This window comes from Rana temporaria, chromosome 5 (genome assembly GCF_905171775.1).
Source record: "Rana temporaria chromosome 5, aRanTem1.1, whole genome shotgun sequence".
In the NCBI taxonomy this organism is placed as follows: Eukaryota; Metazoa; Chordata; class Amphibia; order Anura; family Ranidae; genus Rana; species Rana temporaria.
The window spans coordinates 15,026,530-15,033,878 of NC_053493.1; the positions used below are offsets into that span (position 1 = coordinate 15,026,530).

General features: G+C 45.4%; 1 long non-coding RNA gene across 1 annotated transcript; it reads left to right on the forward strand.

The window, feature by feature from the left end:
* The first annotated feature begins 5,310 nt into the window (after positions 1–5,310).
* Positions 5,311–5,857, forward strand: LOC120939566. Its single transcript, XR_005749268.1, has 2 exons — positions 5,311–5,466; positions 5,632–5,857. It is a non-coding gene; the product is annotated as an uncharacterized LOC120939566 (long non-coding RNA).
* Positions 5,858–7,349: the final 1,492 nt, after the last annotated feature.

A 7,349-nucleotide genomic window follows, 5' to 3' on the forward strand; every position in this document is an offset into this window, starting at 1 on the left:
CTCCTATTGCCGGGGGGCCCCATAATCTCCTATTTCCCGGGGAGCCCCATAATCTCCTATTGCCCGGGGGGTCCCATAATCTCCTATTGCCCGGGGGGCCCCATAATCTCCTATTGCCCGGGGGGCCCCATAATCTCCTATTGAAGTAATAAAAAGATATTCCCGCGCTGTCCAAGTCTAAAAGGCGGGGTACTGCAGCAAGCACTGAAGGTAGTATCAAGACCCAGGTAAGTATCAATGTAGAAGTAGTGCTGCGCTAGTAGTGCTAGGTGATAAAGTGCAAATGTGCTCACGCTGTTATAGCTGCAAAGGGCGGGGCCAACTCAATATTGAACCCTCCGGACTAAGACTGGGATACCGTTAAAGTTCATGTGCGTGTAAAGGCAGGTGTCCCAATACTTTTGGTAACATAGTGTGTATTTTAGTGTGGAAATAAATGATTTTGTATAACAGAGCATATAGGATCATATACAAATACTTCTATCCTTGCCCATAGTCAGGGGGCAACCATCACAAATATTGGGGCCCCTTACACAGCTTTAGGCAGGTCTCTCCTAAAGCGAGATAATAAGTGGAGGGGGGGGGGGGGGGCTGGGGACCATGGGGCCCCTTACAGGTGTAATGCAAAAAAAAAAATATATAAAAAAAAAAAAAAGAGAGGGGGGCCAGCTGGGCCCCTGGGGACCATCGGGCCCCTTACAGGTGTAATGCCTGTACCCCCCTGATGGCGGCCCTGCCTGTAGTATTCTGATACACGCCGCCATAATTACATTTATGTTCTGCCTCATACAACTCAGTTTGGACATGAATCTAATATTACGCTGTGAATTCATTTTCTCCGGCTCCCCTGTGATAGGGAGGGAGGTCATATCGTTTTTTTCCCCCTCGGTAATAAAAAATGATTTGAGGTGTCTTTGTAATGCATTTACATTTATTACGCCGCCGCGTCAATCTGCTCCTGCATATTTTGCGCTGGTTATGGCGGTGAATACGGCGAGTCCTGTTAATAAAAGGTCTGTAATAAAATGATTTGGACAAGAAGACGGAGCATTTACCGGAGCGATTCTAGATATTCCTACAAAACGGCCTTTTACTGATCCTTAATAGACTGCAGAAAAGTCGCACTCATGTAATTATTGTCAAATAAAATGAATCATTAATCTGCTAACGTTAGTGAAAAAAATCCATTTATATTCAAGGACAACTTTTTGTACAATTTTCCTTCATAGCCGTATTAATTATTCAGCCCCGAAACATTTGACTGGCCAATGAACGGGCCACTTTTTGAGATTCTGCACTGCGTCGCTTTAACTGACAATTGCGCGGTCGTGCGACGTAGCTACCAAAACAAAATTGACGTCCTTTTCTCCCCACAAATAGAGCTTTCTTTTGGTGGTGTTTTTGGTGGTATTTGATCACCTCTGCAGTTTTTATTTTTTGCGCTATAAACAAAAATTGCAACAATTTTGAAAAAAAAATCTATATTTTTTACTTTTTGTTATAATAAATATCCCCCCCAAGAAAATCGATAAAAAAAAAAAAAAATTCCACAGTTTAGACCGATACGTGTTCTTCTACATATTTTTGATAAAAAAAAACGCAATAAGCGTATATTAATCGGTTTGCACAAAAGTTATAGGGCCATATTCTCGTAGATCCGGCGTATCTCTGCGGCGGCGTAACGTATGCCATTTACGCTACGCCGCCGCAAGTTTTACAGGCAAGTGCTTTATTCACAAAGCGATTGCCTGTAAAGTTGCGGCGGCGTAGCGTAAATCACCCGGCGCAAGCCCGCCTAATTCAAATTAGCCGGGTAGGGGGCGTGGAGCATTTAAATTAAGCGCGTTCCCGCGCCGAACGTACTGCGCATGCGCCGTCCGGAAAATATCCCAGGGTGCATTGCTCCAAATGACGTTGCAAGGACGTCATTGGTTTCGACGTGAATGTAAATGGCGTCCAGCCCCATTCACGGACGACTTACTCAAACAACGTAAATTTTTAAATTTCGACGCGGGAACGACGGCCATACTTAACATTGGTTGCCCCTCATATATCAGGGGCAACTTTACGCCGTGCAAACCTAACGTAAACTTTCGTAACTTCACTGCGTCGACTGCGCGTACGTTCGGGAATTTGCGTATCTAGCTAATTTGCATACTCAACGGGGAAAACGACGGAGGTGACACCTAGCGGCAAAAAAAAAATGCATTTAAGATCCGACAGCGTAAGAGCCTTACGCCTGTCGGATCTAATGGTTATCTATGCGTAACTGATTCTAAGAATCAGTCGCATAAATACGACGGCCCAGATTAGGACTTACGACGGCGTACATGGCGTTGCGCCGTCGTAAGCCCTTTGAGAATCTGGGCCATGGCGTCTACAAAATACGGGATAGTTTTATGGCATTTTTATTATTTTGTTTTACTAGTAATGGCGGCGATCAGCGATTTTCATCGTGACTGCGACTTTATGGCGGACACTTTGGACACTTTTGACACATTTTTGGGGGCATTGTAATTTTTCAGTGATCAGTGCCATAAAAATGCACCAAAGAAAAAAAACGCGCATACTCAGAAGCAAGTTATAAGACGGGGAAATTAGCAAAAGCAGGCCAAAGGGTGGCGCCATTCGAATGGAACGTCCCCTTTATAGTGCCGCCGTACGTGTTGTACGTCACCGTGCTTTGCGCAAGCATTTTTTTTACGAACGCGTGTATGCAAGGCAGGCTTGAGAGGAATCACGACAAATCACGTTGAGAAAAAAGTTGTTTTTTTGCATGACATGAAAAACGGTCGTGTGTGTACGCGGCATTACTGTTAGGGGGCGTGGCTACGAGTGACATGTCAATGACCGCTGCTCCCGATGAGAGGGAACAGACGATCAGTGTCCTGTCACTATGCAGAACGGGGAGATGCCTTGTTTACACTTGCCTCTCCCCGTTCTGCAGCTCTGGGACCCGATCGCGGGACACCGGTGGACATCGAGCCATTCTGCCGACAAATATGTACAGAAGTCAGACGGGAAGCGGTTTAAAGCATGCTATCCAACATTTGTTGGCGGAAAATCTGCAACAATTGTCCGATGGAGCGTACAAACGACAACAGCCTGTCTTCACACAATTCCTGTCGGATAATACGATCGTGTGTACGGGTCTTAAGTGACACTTTTTGGGGAACAGTGACACCAATACAGTGATCGGTGTTTAAAAAAAAAAGGGTTAAATGTGTTCCTAGGGAGTGATTACTAACTGTGTGGGGGATGCTATGGAGAGGGAGAGAGAGAGAAGGAGAGAGATAGAGAGAGAGAGAGAGAGACAGAGGGAGAGAGAGAAGGAGAGAGAGAGAGAGAGAGAGAGAGAAGGGGGGAGAGAGAGAGAGAAGGAGAGAGAGAGGGAGAGAGAGCGAGAGAAGGAGAGAGAGAGCGAGAGAAGGAGAGGAAGAGAGAGAAGGAGAGAGAAGGAGAGAGAGAGAGGAGAGAGCGAGAGAAGGAGAGAGAGAGAGAAGGAGAGAGAGAGAGAGGGAGAGAGAGAGAGAGGGAGAGAGAGCGATAGAAGGAGAGAGAAGGAGAGAGAGTGAAGGAGAGAGAGAGAGAGAGAGAGAAGGAGAGAGAGAGAGGAGAGAGAGAAGGAGAGAGAGAGAGGAGAGAGAGAGAGAGAAGGAGAGAGAGAGAGAGAGAGGAGAGAGAGAGAGGAGAGAGAGAAGGAGAGAGAGAGAGAGAGGAGAGAGAGAAGAGGAGAGAGAGAGAGAGAGAGAGAGAGAAGGGGAGAGAGAGAGAGAGAGAGAATGAGAGAGAGAAGGGGAGAGAGAGAGAGAGAGAGAGAGAGAGAGAATGAGAGAGAGAAGGAGAGAGAAAGAAGGAGACAGAGAGAAGGCCTTAAGTGACACAGGGGATGGGAGGAATAGATTTCTCCACATCCATCCCCATACGACCATTTTTTGTACACTCATTTGCTGTATAATGCTTCGCGGGTGAGGGTATCTATTTGGCCCCCACCTGACGCACGTGGGGGGCATATCATGCGCACCTACGGTTCACCACCTGGGTTTTGTTATGTTTGCCCCCCATATTTGCAGTAATTACTGCTTTCTTGCGTCAGCGCACACTCCATGCCGGCTCCTTCCCATTATTTGGGCGATAGCCGGCACGCCCTGTGCGAAAGGCCCTCTCCATCTCCCTTCCTTCTTTCTTTCTTTCCCACCCCCCCCCCTCTTTTTTTTTTTTATTTTTTTTTTTTTTTCCCGTATTGATGGCATTGTCATCCTAATTCGGGTTATATACTTGTGTAAGGGTGGATTGGCACTGGCAAAATCACTCATTTAAGTGATATCTCCTCCCTTTATTATTTCCAATTTTTAATTTAATTTTATTTTCAATTTTTAATCAATGTCATATATGGAATCACCATATTGACATTGATATAATTGCGACTTTATACCCGTCTGCCGCGATTGCATCATCATGCCAACGCTACTACATGTGTCATTGCAGCAATGGTGTTACCATGCTGATCGACACATGCGACATCCATACTTTTGACTATCATGGCGTCTGTTAAATGTATTTGGACTGTGCAGGCAATAATTGTTCGAGTGTAGTCACCGCATTGATATCAATGTGCTGGTGTCCACTTGCGAGTTTCATCACAATAGCGTCATTTCCGCAATTGCGTCATTACGCAGCGCATACGCGCGCGCATGCGCCTATGCCGCTAATGTACTTTATTCAAGCCCATCCCGTTTTTTTTTTTTTCCCCAAGACGCAATTGCGTCACTACGCAGCACGTGCGCGCGCGCATGCGCCATAGCCACTAATGGACTCTATTTAAGCCCATTGCAGACACTATTGTCTCTGACTGTCATGGCGTCTGCTGGACTTATGGAGACTTCTCACATGCAGGTAGGACCACTGGTTGTTGATGTTTGGCTTATTGTTTGTTTTTGGTGCTGTGCCTTTATGCACACTTCACCAGACTAGCCATACATATTATTTATATATATTCCTAAATTCCTTTTTCCAGTGATCTCTGCCTGCGATCACCCAGCAATCCACCCTTCCTGAAACATAGGATAATCTGGGTAGTTTGTCTCCTTGTGGCTGAACTTTTGTTCTCTGGCACATGCATACCCTCTCCTATATGGATTCCCATATCTGGTAAGTTACTCTCCATTTTTGGATTACCAGCTCTATGGGGTTACTCTTTTTTGCTATAAATGTGTGTCTGCATTTAACTCTTTGAATGCAACAAATAATGATATATGCATATTATATATATATATTATTATTATTTTTTTTTTTTTCTTCTTTCCTCTTTCCCTTCCTTCCCTAGGCGTGGACCTTTTTGGTAGGCTATGATTATATATCCTCCCCGTGAACACAGAGACATTGATCTCCATATACAGCATTTTCCCCTTGTTTTTGGCGTACTTTCACACTGAGACAGGACTCTATCTACAGATCTTATTGACTGTAAGTAACTCATATCTGTTTTGATAAATGACATAGTTGTATGGCTGTCCTTTTCTTGTCTCCCCCTTCCCCATGTTTTTTAACAATTTCGGTCACTAGAGTTGTAAATATTGTTTAAGTTGAATTTTTTCTATGTAATATGTGTATATATCTCTTTTCTAATAGACATGTATTTCTCTGACACAATGATCGTCTGTAATACCCCTTGAAGAAGGATCACAGATACCGAAACGGCTGTCGGGTTGGACCAATTTTTGTCTCATGTCTGTTTTATTGCTTTACAAATAGGATCTGTATACCACTTGCATGTGGTTTTTTATCCTTGCTAGGACACTGTACGATGTCCTTACTTAAATTGTTTAAATAAATTTGCTATATATTTTTCTACTCATTCACGTGTTTGTGTCACTTATAAAGTCCCACCCTTGAGGGGGTATTTCATGTTTTTTCCATAAGTGACACTTTTTGGGGAACAGTGACACCAATACAGTGATCTGTGTTAATTTTTTTTTAGCACTTTGACTGTATAAATGACACTGGCAGGGAAGGGGTTAACATCAGGGGCAATCAAAGGGTTAAATGTGTTCCTAGGAAGTGATTACTAACTGTGTGGGGGATGCTGGGGAGAGAGAGGAGAGAGAAGGAGAGAGAGAGAAATGAGAGAGAAAAGGAGAGATAGAGAGAGAAGGAGAGAGAAAGGAGAGAGAGAGAGAAAGGAGGGAGAGAGAGGAGAGAGAGAAAGGAGAGAGAAAAGGAGAGAGAGAGAGAGACAGGAGGGAGAGAGAGGAGAGAGAGAAAGGAGGGAAAGAGAGAGAGAGAGAGAGAGAGAGAGAAAGGAGGGAGAGAGAGAGAAAGGAGGGAGAGAGAGAAAGGAGGGAGAAAAGGAGAGAGAGAGCGAGAGAGAGAGAGAGAGAGAGCGAGAGAGAGAGAGAGAGAGAGAGAGAGAGCGAGAGAGAGAGCGAGAGAAAGGAGAGAGAGAGAGAGAGAGAGAGAGAGAGCGAGAGAGAGCGCGAGAGAGAGAGAGCGAGAGAGAGAGCGAGAGAGAGGAGAGAGAAAGGAGAGAGAGAGAAGGAGAGAGAGAGAGAGAGACAGAGAGAGAAAAGGAGAGAGAGAGAGAAAGGAGAGAGAAAGGGAGAGAGAGAGAGAGAAGGAGAGAGAAAGGAGATAGAGAGAGAGAAGGAGGGAGAGAGAGAGAAAGGAGGGAGAGAGAGAGAAAGGAGGGAGAAAAGGAGAGAGAGAGAGAGAGAGAGAGAGAGAAAGGAGAGAGAGAGAAAGGAGAGAGAGAGAGAGAGAGAGAGAGAGAGAGAGAGAAGGAGAGAGAGAGAGAGAGGAGAGAGAAAGGAGAGAGAGAAAAAAGCAAGAGAGAGAGAGAGAGGAGAGAGAGAAAGGAGAGAGAGAGAGAGGAGAGAGAAAGGAGAGAGAGAAAAAAGCAAGAGAGAGAGAGAGAGGAGAGAGAGAAAGGAGAGAGAGAGAGAGAGAGAGAAAGGAGAGAGAAAAGGAGAGAGAGAAGGAGAGAGAAAAGGAGAGAGAGAGAGAGGAAAGAGGAGGAGGAGAGAGAGAAGGAGAGAGAGAGAGAGAGAGAGAGAGAGTGAGAAGGAGAGAGAGAGAAAGAGAGAGAGTGAGAAGGAGAGAGAGAGAAAGAGAGAGAGTGAGAAGGAGAGAGAGAAAGAGAAATCGGTGTTCCTGATTTAGTAGGAATCACAGATCTCTCTCTTCCTCTGTGACAGAACGACAATCTGCCTTATTTACATAGGCAGACCGTCGTTCTGTCATTCCCAAGAACGATCGCGGGTGGCCGGCATGCCAGGGAGACCAGACCAGGGTGCACGTACAGGTCTCGTTGTTTCGTGCAGCCGGGCTGCCCATGGGCGATGGGCGGTCCA